General features: G+C 40.3%; 1 pseudogene; it reads left to right on the top strand.

Moving 5' to 3' along the window:
- Positions 1–1,384: 1,384 nt before the first annotated feature.
- LOC146073496 (olfactory receptor 5B12-like) lies at positions 1,385–2,380 on the top strand (annotated as a pseudogene).
- Positions 2,381–11,713: the final 9,333 nt, after the last annotated feature.

The raw sequence follows: 11,713 nt of genomic DNA, 5'->3' as shown, positions 1-11,713 counted from the left end.
GGCATGCTCTATGGTTCTTGTGCACTGACTCACACAAAAAGCCTTTTATGAAAACAGTTTTTTTTATGTTTGTCTACTTTTATTAAATATAAGGTTCGTAAATGTTTCAATTTAAAAAATAATTTTAATAACAATAAAAAACATAATAATCTAAATAATTCTCATCTAAAAAATTCTCATATAATAAATTTGCATCTATAAACTTCTTCAATATATATATATTTTAATGAGATATGAGGTTCCCATATTCCCTACTTCCATCAATTTCTCCACTTCCATCAGTTCATCTTTTTTCTATCAATATTTATTATTATGGTAAAATTATTTGTAAATTTGTAATAATGATATTTTGACATGGCACTTATTGTTGTATTTCAAAATTGCAGATCAATTGTTTTTTTTTTCCCTGATGAAGTTTCTTGTTGAAACGAAACACGTTGGATAACTGCTACAAACTGTGAAAGAAAAATGACTGCTATATGAATTACTCCAGCTTCAAGAAAAAGGAATCATTAATTGTTTTATGGAACTTTTTAATAAATATATTTTATATATGAATAATTGTTCCTTTTTTATGTAAAAATTGTAAATTGATGAAAAGATGTTCAGCATATTAGACAATAATCAATGAGCTATGCTTTCACTTTCTTAGTCACACCAGTGGTTCACAGGAAAATCAGAGTGAGTATCAGATTTAAATCTATCTACTGCCAATCTATCTATTATAAATCTTCTTAGAAAAAAAAATTGGTGTAATAGGTTAAAAAATGAATGACTTATATCAGGGTTATTAATGTCCACAATATAAATAAACAGGTTACTAATTGATTCATTTTTAATCTATAATAATGAGCAATGTGTGATCTGTGACAGAGGATAATTGTACTCCTGGGTATTGAATGTAGTATAAAAACGGAACAGGATTTACAGAGAGAGAGAGGTAAGAGACTCCAAACACAATAATCATTTTGCTATAATTATTTAGATTGATTATTTCATTTGGTATTGTATTGAAACAAATATAATGGACCAGGTGGCTTAAGTAAACTATTATTCCGAAAAATATCCCAGGTCATTTAATATTAATATTTCGCCATATTGTAAAGGATATTTTTTTGTAACACTGCTATTAACACTTCTTAGTCTATGTATGAATTTGCAAAGGTTTAGTTATACAATCTAACTTATTGTGTTTCTTTCAGGTATGAGCTAAAACATATTCAAACTGACTAAAAGCTCTTTTTTATCTACAATTCTGTTTGACGATGATTGTATACTGGTCTAATGTTGCATTTATTTTTATTTTGAGATGAGTTTACGAAGTTTCTTATACTTTACTTTTTCTCACCTCTAGTGAGAGATAGAGAAAGAGAGTTAAATGTATATGGACGTCATAAACAAGACCCAGGTGAAGGTCTTTGTGTTTTCTGGACTATCTGACAATGATAAACTTGCCCAGTTCCTCTTCATACTGTTCTTACACATTTATATGGTGACCATATTGGCAAATGTTGGCATGATGGTAATAATCTAAAGCAGCACAACCCTCCATACCCCGATGTACTTCTTCCTGAGCTACCTCTCTCTGGTGGATGTTTTCTACTCTTCAGTTATAACTCCTAAGATGATGCAGGACCTCATTTCTGTAAGTAAGACCATCTCATTCAATGGCTGCGCCCTACAGTTTTACTTTTTTTCTGCCCTAGCATCTATTGAGGCTCTTCTACTCTCCAACATGGCCTATGACCGATACGCTGCTATATGCCACCCGCTCCACTATGTGTCCATGATGACTAAGAAGAAATGTCTGTCTCTTGTTCTACTTGCAATCTCCATTGGCTTCTTGCAGTCATCGGTGCAGACCAGCTGTGTGTTCAGTCTCCAGTTTTGCAGGTCAAACCTTATTGACCATTTCTACTGTCACACGCCTTCTTTACTTAGACTGTCCTGCTCTGACACATTCTACTGTGGCATGATAACTGTTTACTTTGTTGGTATTTGTGGTATAGGTTGTTTGATGATTATCCTGGTCTCCTACATTTTTATTGTTTCTTCCATTTTACATATAAAATCTGCTGAGGGCCGCCAGAAAGCTTTCAGCACCTGCTCCTCACATCTCATGTGCATCTGCATCTTTTTTGGGGCAGTTATGGCAACTTACCTACGCTCTCCTTCCAGTGACTTTGAGAAACTAGACAAGGTGGCCTGTGTCCTTTATTCAGTGGTGACACCAATGCTGAACCCACTAATATACAGCCTGCGGAACCAGGAGGTGAAAAGGATCATTATACGAGCAGTGGACAAACTTAATGCAGTAGAGCTAGCTTTGTCAAACATTAGGCTTCATGGTAGAGCTCTCCTAGTCATATTTTGGCAATAAATGATATATATGTAGCTCAAATACCCTCCCATTGTTTGAGATTAGAGATTTAATGGTCAAGCCAGTTCCAAAGTGCATAGCTAAGATTGAATTATTGCCTGCTCATAAGAAGTATTTTTTTTAATACATTTATATTAAAGTAATATATTTGAAAATACAAACCGTTAGATACAGTCAGTATAAAATCAGTACAAAACGTACAAGGATATATCAATAGCCTTCAGGTAATGGTAATGTCAGCCTCTATAAATAGATGGCTCAAATAAAACATGAATCACATAGACGGTAATCACTATACCAATAATATAGACCAATACTGATACTATATTAATGTAACAGTAGACAAAGACAATAGACAAATGGAAGGGGAAGGGAAAGAGGTGGAAAGGGGGGGGGGGGAGGGGTGCATCAAGCATTAAGATATATATATATATATTTCTGTCATGGGTGTTTTCTGTCTTTTTGAAATCAAAGAAGATACTTCTGTCATATGAAATCGTTGAAGTTCCAAACAAAATCTTTTATCATTGTTTTTATGTGATTTTGTATTAAAATTACCAAACTGTTCTTTCTATATATATATATATATATATATATATATATATATATATATATATATATATATATATATATATATATATATATATATATATAAGGAAACTGTGTAACCACTAGGGCACAAATATGGCAGCAATCCGTTGTAAAGATGAAAAACACTTCTAATTTATTTAGGCTTCAGGCCATCAGCATAGCAGGTAGAAACAGCATTTGAGAATAGTGGGACACTTTGTATTCACCCATCCATATTACGACTGTATGCAGCTGTATGGCAGTTGTGTATGGCAGTTAGACTGCCACAACTGCCATACAGCTGCATACAGTCGTAATATGGATGGGTGAATACAAAGTGTCCCACTATTCTCAAATGCTGTTTCTACCTGCTATGCTGATGGCCTGAAGCCTAAATAAATTAGAAGTGTTTTTCATCTTTACAACGAAGTTCTGCCATATTTGTGCCCTAGTGGTTACACAGTTTCCTTGTCTATGCTACCTTGGACCGGCACCCACACCTACTGCTATAGTTTAGTGTGCAATTTCCATATGTTCTTGTATATATATATATATAAAGATATTGGTACCTGCACTCGCACACACCAGGAGACAAATTTATGGGGTGCCCCAAGGTCACACCGTAGTGTGCCAAATACACAATCCAAATTCCCCTTGTGGGGGGAAGCAAGGAGCACTCGCCAATGTGGTAAAGAATTTTTATATTTATTCGAAAAAGACAAAAATAGCAAAAAAATATGTCCAAAGAATTACCTCCGCCGACGTTTCGATCCTGCTTAGAGGACCTTTTTCAAGGAGAGTTGTAGCAAAGTCACGGTCACAAAAAGTCAAATAGGGCCACCAGTATAGAGGTTAATCAGCTGCTGCTGTCAGACACCTCAGGTGTTGATTGGTTAGTGATCCTTTTTCAGGACTTCACTACTTTAGCCGAGATTAAATAGTGTCTCATTTGTAGATGCATATAAATATGGGATTGGGGTAATGCTGTGATCAATCATTAAATGATCATAAAAATCCTCCTGCCTCAAAGTCCATATTGGAGGAGTCTAATCCTTCCATCTAGTAAACATCGGGTTTGACAGGGACGGGGGAAATGAGGGGTTACCCCATAATGGGACAAACTGTGAAGTATAAGGATTCTTGTTGGTTGTTTTTTTTTTATTTGTATCCAAACGTCATACGTGTCTTTAAATAATATGTGGAGTCTAATTTTCAGAGGGATATTTGTGGGTTTTGTCTGAATTGAAGCCCCAGGGGCATATGGGAAGAAAATAGCCTGGTCCAAGGAATTGTCAGTATATATGTACAGGTTGAGTATCCCGTATCCAAAATGCTTGGGACCAGGAGAATTTTGGATAACGGATTATTCCGTATTTCGGAATATTTTAATATTTCAATTATGTATTTTGAAGTATCTTGCATTTGTGCTGTATAAACACATAAAATAAACACAAATATATTTTATTACCACATAAAATACACACAAATATATTTTATTTGTTCAAAAAACAAGGTTTCAAAACATGAAACAAAATTTGTGTACTATCTCAGATATTGATTTTGAATGCCAAGCAATAATTTTCTTGCACATATATAGTGCCAGTTACATATCATGTCACCAGTAGTGCTGTTACAAACGTCCCCAGTGAGTTTTTAGCAAAAAAAAATTTTTTTTTCACTTTCTGGAATGTATGGTTTTCGGAATAATTCGGATAACGGATACTCGGATACGGGATACTCAACCTGTACTTATTTAGGATCCAGTCACTGATGTATCTTGAGAACACAGCTGAAGAATACGTTTGCAGATCTGGGTATCCCAAGCCTCCATCTTCTTTGACGGTCTTACGTTAAGTGGTAGCTATCCTGGCCCTTTTATTTTGCCATATGAATTTAGAAAAGAACATAATCCAGTTTATTAATATCTGTTTTATGAAGGGCTATTGGGAACCTTTGCATGCAATATAATATTTTTTGGGATATAATATATTGAATAATTGCTATTCTGCCCAACAGTGAGACTGGTAAGTCTTTCCAAGAGTCTAACTTAGTCATTATCTGTGAGATAATAGGAGAGAAAATCAGTGCTTATAGCTGGGATAAATTAGCGCTTATTTGAGTCCCTAAATATTTAAAATGAGAAGGGGTAATAGCGAAGGGCATATTAAGGGATTTGATTGAAATTGGGTCCGCCTTTCCTAACAACAGTATCCCCATGTCACCAAGTCACCTTATAACCCGATAGTTCTCCGATTGAGTCAATGAAATCGGGAGGGAGTGGGAAGGATTGGAAATAAATATTCGGGTATCATCATGCAATTTTTAATTCTTCTGTGCCAATTTTTATACCTTGTATAAGAGGGGATGACCTTACTGCTATGGCAAGTGGTGCAATTGCGATTGCAAATAAGAGGGCGACAAGGGGCACCCCTGTCGGGTCCCTCTACATAGTTGATAGGGGATGAAAGTAGACCGTTTCATGATATAGAAGATTTAGGACAGGAATAGAAAGTGCAAATCAGATTTATAAATTGAGGGGGAAAGCTGAAATGAAACAATGTTTGGAATACATGAGGCCACAACACCATATCGAAGACTTTCTCTGCATCTAACATCAGCACCATATTAGATGCTGACTCAGACACGGAGTCAGCAGCAGAGTGTTGTATAGCAGTCAGCACTCTTCTGACATTCATCACCGATTGCCTTCCTATAATAAACCTAGTTTGGTCTGTATGTATTATAGAGGGCAGTACAGGCTTCAGTCTCTCCGCCAATATTTTTGTAAATAGTTTATTATTTACTTTTAGGTAATACTCCATTGGTAATTATAGCATTAAAACAAGCCGCTAATAATTCTACAATCTGTTCAGCCATAGTTTTATAGAACTCATTCATAAAGCCATCTGGGGCCAGTGCCTTGGCTAAATTCAAGTTTCTTTTGGCCCAAGAAATCTCATTAGTAGTAATTGGTTTTATTAAGTTCTTTGAGAGTTGAGTGTACTCCATGTGCCTATTTTTGGAAGTGGGGAAATATGTTTTGGGGGTGGAGAATGATCCATAGCAGGAGAGAGAGTAGATTTAGATCACCATATATTATTAATGTAGTCGGATCATAGGAGTGGGAAAAGGGCCGTTGTTTTAAAAAAAAATCACCCAAAAGATGTATTCCTATTAAATGTCACACTTTGTTTCCAGATTTATAAAACCTGGAATTCACATTGAATAAATATTTCTATCCTTGTAGTTCATTATATTGTGTTTTAGCTGACTGGTAAAGGGTTCTATTTTTAATCATTGGGTGTCATTTAAACTACAGAAAAGAGTTAGTTAAGGTAGACTGTAGATCCTTATACTCATGGGGTTGTTTTTTCTTAAGTCTCGAGACGTACGAACCATAAAGCACGGCCTTCACCGCTTGCCAGAAAATAACCAGATTTTCACGTTCATAAGCCAATGCGGCTTATGAACGTGAAAATCTGGTTATTTTCTGTAATGCTCAGAACGGTAATGATTCCAATGCAATTGGATGGCGTCTCGCAAGCCCAGAGACTGAAAAAGGTGAGAGAGGACTCTCCATATAGGTTTCACCTTTTCCCTATCCTGTAAAACTACAGTAATAGAAATTTGTCCATGATCCGATAGTATCGGAGGAACAATAGATGCTGAAATAAGTTTTGGGAACAATGGTTCAGCTATCAATATATACTCTATTCTGGGTTTGTGAGAGACACGTAAAGTCCTTTTTCACAGGGTTGAGTGTACTCCACATGTCTACTAGGTTAAGAGATTTAATAAGGTAGGGAATGCCTATTTTTGGGAAGCGGGAAAAAAAAATTGGGGGGTGGAGACCAATCCATAAGAGGGGAGAGAGATATATATTATTAATGTAGTCGGGTCATAGGAGTGTAATTTCGCTAAGAATGCACAATTTTAACAGACTGTTCAAGAGCGCACATGTGACACTGAAACTTTTTGTTTTCTCTCCTTTCCATGTGCCGAAAGGTTGTGTGTTTAAATATATCACACATACCCTGCGACACACTGGGATTGACAAATTAAAAACCAAGCTTAATTTTGCGAATAGTTGGGTAAAAAAGGATTTTTTTTATATTGAGTGGTGGCGTATAAATTACATGAAGTCAATGCAACACTATTGATAGTAAGATTACATACAGGTATCTGCGGGCAGGGGCAGCTCTTACTGAGGTTGTCTGAGTAGATGTGTTTTATCCAACACCACAACCCTGCAAAGTTTACAATTGAATAATGCTCAGCCCAGCACCATCCAATTCAACAGTTTTTTAACCTTTTCTGATAACAAGTACGTCTCCTGAAGACAGACTAGGTCTATGTTCTGTGTGTTTATATAGGTTAGCAGTTTGCGTCTCTTGGTCAGCGTGTGAATACCTCTTATACAGTATTCAATGAGTCTATAGTAATTGACATTCTAAAATAAGTTGTTTGTATGCATTAACCTGCCATACAGCAGGGAGAGGGCTAAGGGATGAACATAAGGGAAACATACAACAACATGACAGGACATGGGAATATAAAACTTACTAAAGGAGAACAAGAAAATAAAATGTACTAATTCTAACAATGCAGCTGTGTAATGCCTTAATTCCAACAAGTATCTAATGTGTATGTCACCAGCAACCTACACATTAGGAGTTACAATAATACGTATACTTAAATAATGGCCAGGCTCCAGGTTCAGATATATAATAAGGTGGATATAGAATCCATAGTAGAAATAACTCAGCCATTTGATATGTTTGCAATATCTTCAGATTCCTGAGTGATGTTTTCCTTTGAAAGAAATTCCTCATCTTCCTTTGCTGTTAGGAATCTTATTTTTACAAGGAGAAAAGAAGACTCTTTTGTTGGGGCACTCTTATCATTATATCTAGGGGTTCGCTAGTGTGTGTGTTATTTGAGATGCTCTAGTAACTTAAAACCTAACTTTTAATCAGTTGTCGTAACCTTTAACAGTAGCGCACGCAGGGGGGGTTTCTGAGTACCCGGAAACCCCCCTAGGAGTCTAAGGGCCCTAGGCTGAAAGCTGAGGGTCCCCTCTTTCCATAGGTACAAGAATTTTAAAAATCGGCCCTTGGGAACCGGAGATATCTGACTTCAAATCAGTGGTCCCCATCCAAGCCTGTTAATTGCTTTTCCCAGTCAGATATTTCAGGTTCTGTCTGACTTAGGGTTTTTCTGAGGGTATATTCTAAAAGCTGGGACTCTCCCCCTTTGAGGGACAATAGCAGCTTGTCTCTGCTGTTCCCAGAACCAGAGATATCAGCCTTCCAGCAGCTGGTTACTGCTCCAGCTCCACACACCTAGTATGTAGTTTTATATCTTCGTTGGCAGATTTCTCTGCCTCTTGAACTCTCATCCCCTAGTCCTCAATACCATTTGGTAGGTGGGATCCTCTAATTTTTAATTACATTAAAATCTAAGAAATCTATCTATGGGAACTGGAGATATCTGCAGTCAAGCAAGCTGTCCTCCCACCAGAAAATTATGAATAATAAGCCCACTCCACTATACACCCCTCCTCTGCATATTAAACATCCTCTACCACCCTGGAAGTTATGTATCAGGGCCCCTTCATTCAGCCCAATGCCCCCTTCTCCCACCCCATCTCCCACCATCTGTGCAGTAAAGGGGTAATTAGTGGAAATTACTGATCCAGGCCCTACATGCTGAGCGGTGGATATAATACCCCCTACCACCGGCAGGACATCAAAGCTTCCCCCACCCCTACCGATGGAGGATCGGTGGGTGCCCCAATACATTGCTATGGCCATGGGTCTACACTGCTGTTGACGCCCCTGTATGTGTATATATATATGTATATATATATATATATGTATATATGTATATGTATATATGTATATATATATGTATATGTGTATATATATATATATATATATATATATATAAATAAATAATGTGTGTGTGTACTTTAACGGACCCGGCATATACTGGGTCACCTAAGTGTCCATCTCCGTGCTTTGCTCCGCCCCTCTGGAAACCCCCTTCTGAAAATCCTGCGTTTGCCACTGTTTAATCAGTTGTTTTATAAAAAAAAAGATTTTAGTGTGAACATATATGGACACATAACAAACACACCAAGACACAACAAACAGTAATAGACAGGTGACAGGCCCCCATCCAGCCGGACAACTGTGATGGTTCTGTTCAAATCTCAAATGCTGTTTTGGTTATTTAAAAAAATTTATTACATATATGTGGAGTTGTCCAGTTCCCTTGTGGCTGGGATTAATCTAGAACAGTGGTCTCCAAACTTTTTTGGGGTGTGAGCTACTTGCGGCAAATTAAGCCACCCGAAGAGCTTCTAAAATAAAATAAAAAGAAATCTGCCTAATGACCAAGTCAAGCTGTTTACACATTATGCCACACACTGTAATGCCCCTGACACATTATGCCACACACTGTAATGCCCCTGAAACATTATGCCACATAGCGCAATGCCCCAGACACAATACTGTATGCCACAAACTGCAATGTCCAATATGCTGCATACATACCTCCCAACACTGGAGGCAGAGAAGAAAAGACAGCTGCGCGTGCCAAAATTAGGGGGCATAGCCGACTATAGTGGAACTCCTACGTGGCCACATCCCCCATTTTTTGCGCTATGGGGGCATTGCCAGTGCTCTAAGAGCTGCTGGCCATGCCCCCAATATATATATACACATGCAGCAGTTACACAATGCCAATACCCACACTAATGCCATAAACACAATGCGCTCAGCAGTGCCAGATAAACAATGGGTGCCTGATTGTGGTGCCATTGTAAATAAATACTGTGGCAGTACTTTGTGTGTGCGCTGTAGACGTGCACAAAAAAATAGGTTTAGCCACATGCCGTGCGGCCAATGAAAGTGGGGGTGTGATACACATATGCCCCAATAGTGCAGTGCCAGATATACATATATGCCCCCAATAGTGCCAGATACACATATGCCTCCAAAATAGTGCTAGGTATGCACCAAATAGTGCCAGGTATGCCCCAATAGGGCTAGGTGTGCTCCCAATATTGGCAGATACACATATGCCCCCAATACAGTGCCAGGTATGCACCCAATAGTCAGAGGCGTAGCGAGGGCGGTGCCGGTGGAGCACAAGCTCCAGGCGCAGGAAGCTATCTTGGCGCCGGAGCCGTGCCATCTCGCCCACTGAAGTACTGCCAAATCTGTCTCCCCCTCCGGCTTCCCCGCCGTGTTCGGCGAGATGTGCACAGAGCTGCTATTTAAAAGTCACATCTCCCGCTGGACCGCGCTAGTCAATTGGCGCTTGTGGTCCAGCAGTCAATCAACTGGTGGCTGCTGGACCATGAGCGCCTGTTGGCTAGTGCGGTCCAGCGGGAGATGTGACTTTTAAATAGCAGCACCGTGCACATCTCGCCAAACACAGTGGGGAGCCGGGAGCGGGCAGGCGGATTGTACCGCTGCATTGCCGGCTGTGGATGGGGTGGGGGTGCCACCGCACACTGTACCCTGACAGCTGGGGGGACTCCACACTACTCCTCCCACCCTCACTCCACACTATCACTCCCTCCCTGCTCTGCACGATCGCACCCACCCTTACTGCTCTGCACGATCGCACATTCTACCCACCCACCCTGCTCTGCACGATCACACCCACCCACCCTGCTCTGCACTATCACAACCACCCACCTACCCTGCTCTGCACTATCACACCCACAAACCCTGCTCTGCACTATCACAACCACCCACTCACCCTGCTCTGCACCATCACACCCACCCACCTACCCACCCTGCTCTGCAATATCACATCCACCCACCTACCCACCCGGCTCTGCACTATCACACCCACCCACCCTGCTCTGCACTATCACTCCCACCCACCCTCCCTGCTCTGCACTATCTCCCTCCACTATCAATTACTCACACCTACCCTCCCTGCGAGCAATTTCAGTCCCCCATTGGCAACGAGCAATTTCAGTCCCCCTTGGCATTGAGCATGAAGCCCCTGGCATCGAGCATGTAGGTAAGTGGCACTTATGTGTTTAATGTGTAATGGGCATTATGGTTTGTTAAATAGTATGCAATGGGCATTGCGGTGTGTTAGTATGCGATGGGCATTACGGTGTGTTAGTATGTGACGGGCATTACGGTGTGTTCTATAGGATGCCATGGGCATCATGTGTGGCCTTATGTGTAATTGGCGTTATGGCTGTGGCTTTATGTGTAATTGGTATTACAAAGTTTGCTAAAATGTGCAATGGGTATTACGGTGTGTTGTATAATGTTGGGCCATGCCCACTTTTCACTGCGCAGGAGCCTCACCTACTACAAATTGGGGGGGGGGGGGCGCGAAACATGCCCTTGCTCCGGGCGCCGTGGCACCTAGCTACACCACTGCCAATAGTGCCAGGTGTGCTCCCAATAGTGGCAGATATACATATGCCCCCAGTGCCAGAAACACATTTGCCCCCACTGAATTTCCCAGCAGCACAACTCACCGTTGTTGCTCCTGCTGCTGCCGGGGAGAGGAGGTTGTGTAGGATGCCCTGGGAGCTGCTCCACAGTCTATTGTGGGTTGCGGCGGTGACAGCGGGGTGAAGCGGAAGCAACAGCGGGGTGAAGTGGCGGCGACAGCTGGGTGAAGGGCATTGGCAGTCTACATGCCGGCTCAATACAAGTCTCTGCCACATATTGCTGTAGTGACCGCTGCCGGAGTTGACCTGCTGCAAACTGACCTCCTGGC

This window comes from Crinia signifera, chromosome 4 (assembly GCF_055691185.1).
Source record: "Crinia signifera chromosome 4, ASM5569118v1, whole genome shotgun sequence".
In the NCBI taxonomy this organism is placed as follows: Eukaryota; Metazoa; Chordata; class Amphibia; order Anura; family Myobatrachidae; genus Crinia; species Crinia signifera.
This window is presented reverse-complemented; position numbering and strand designations above follow the sequence as displayed.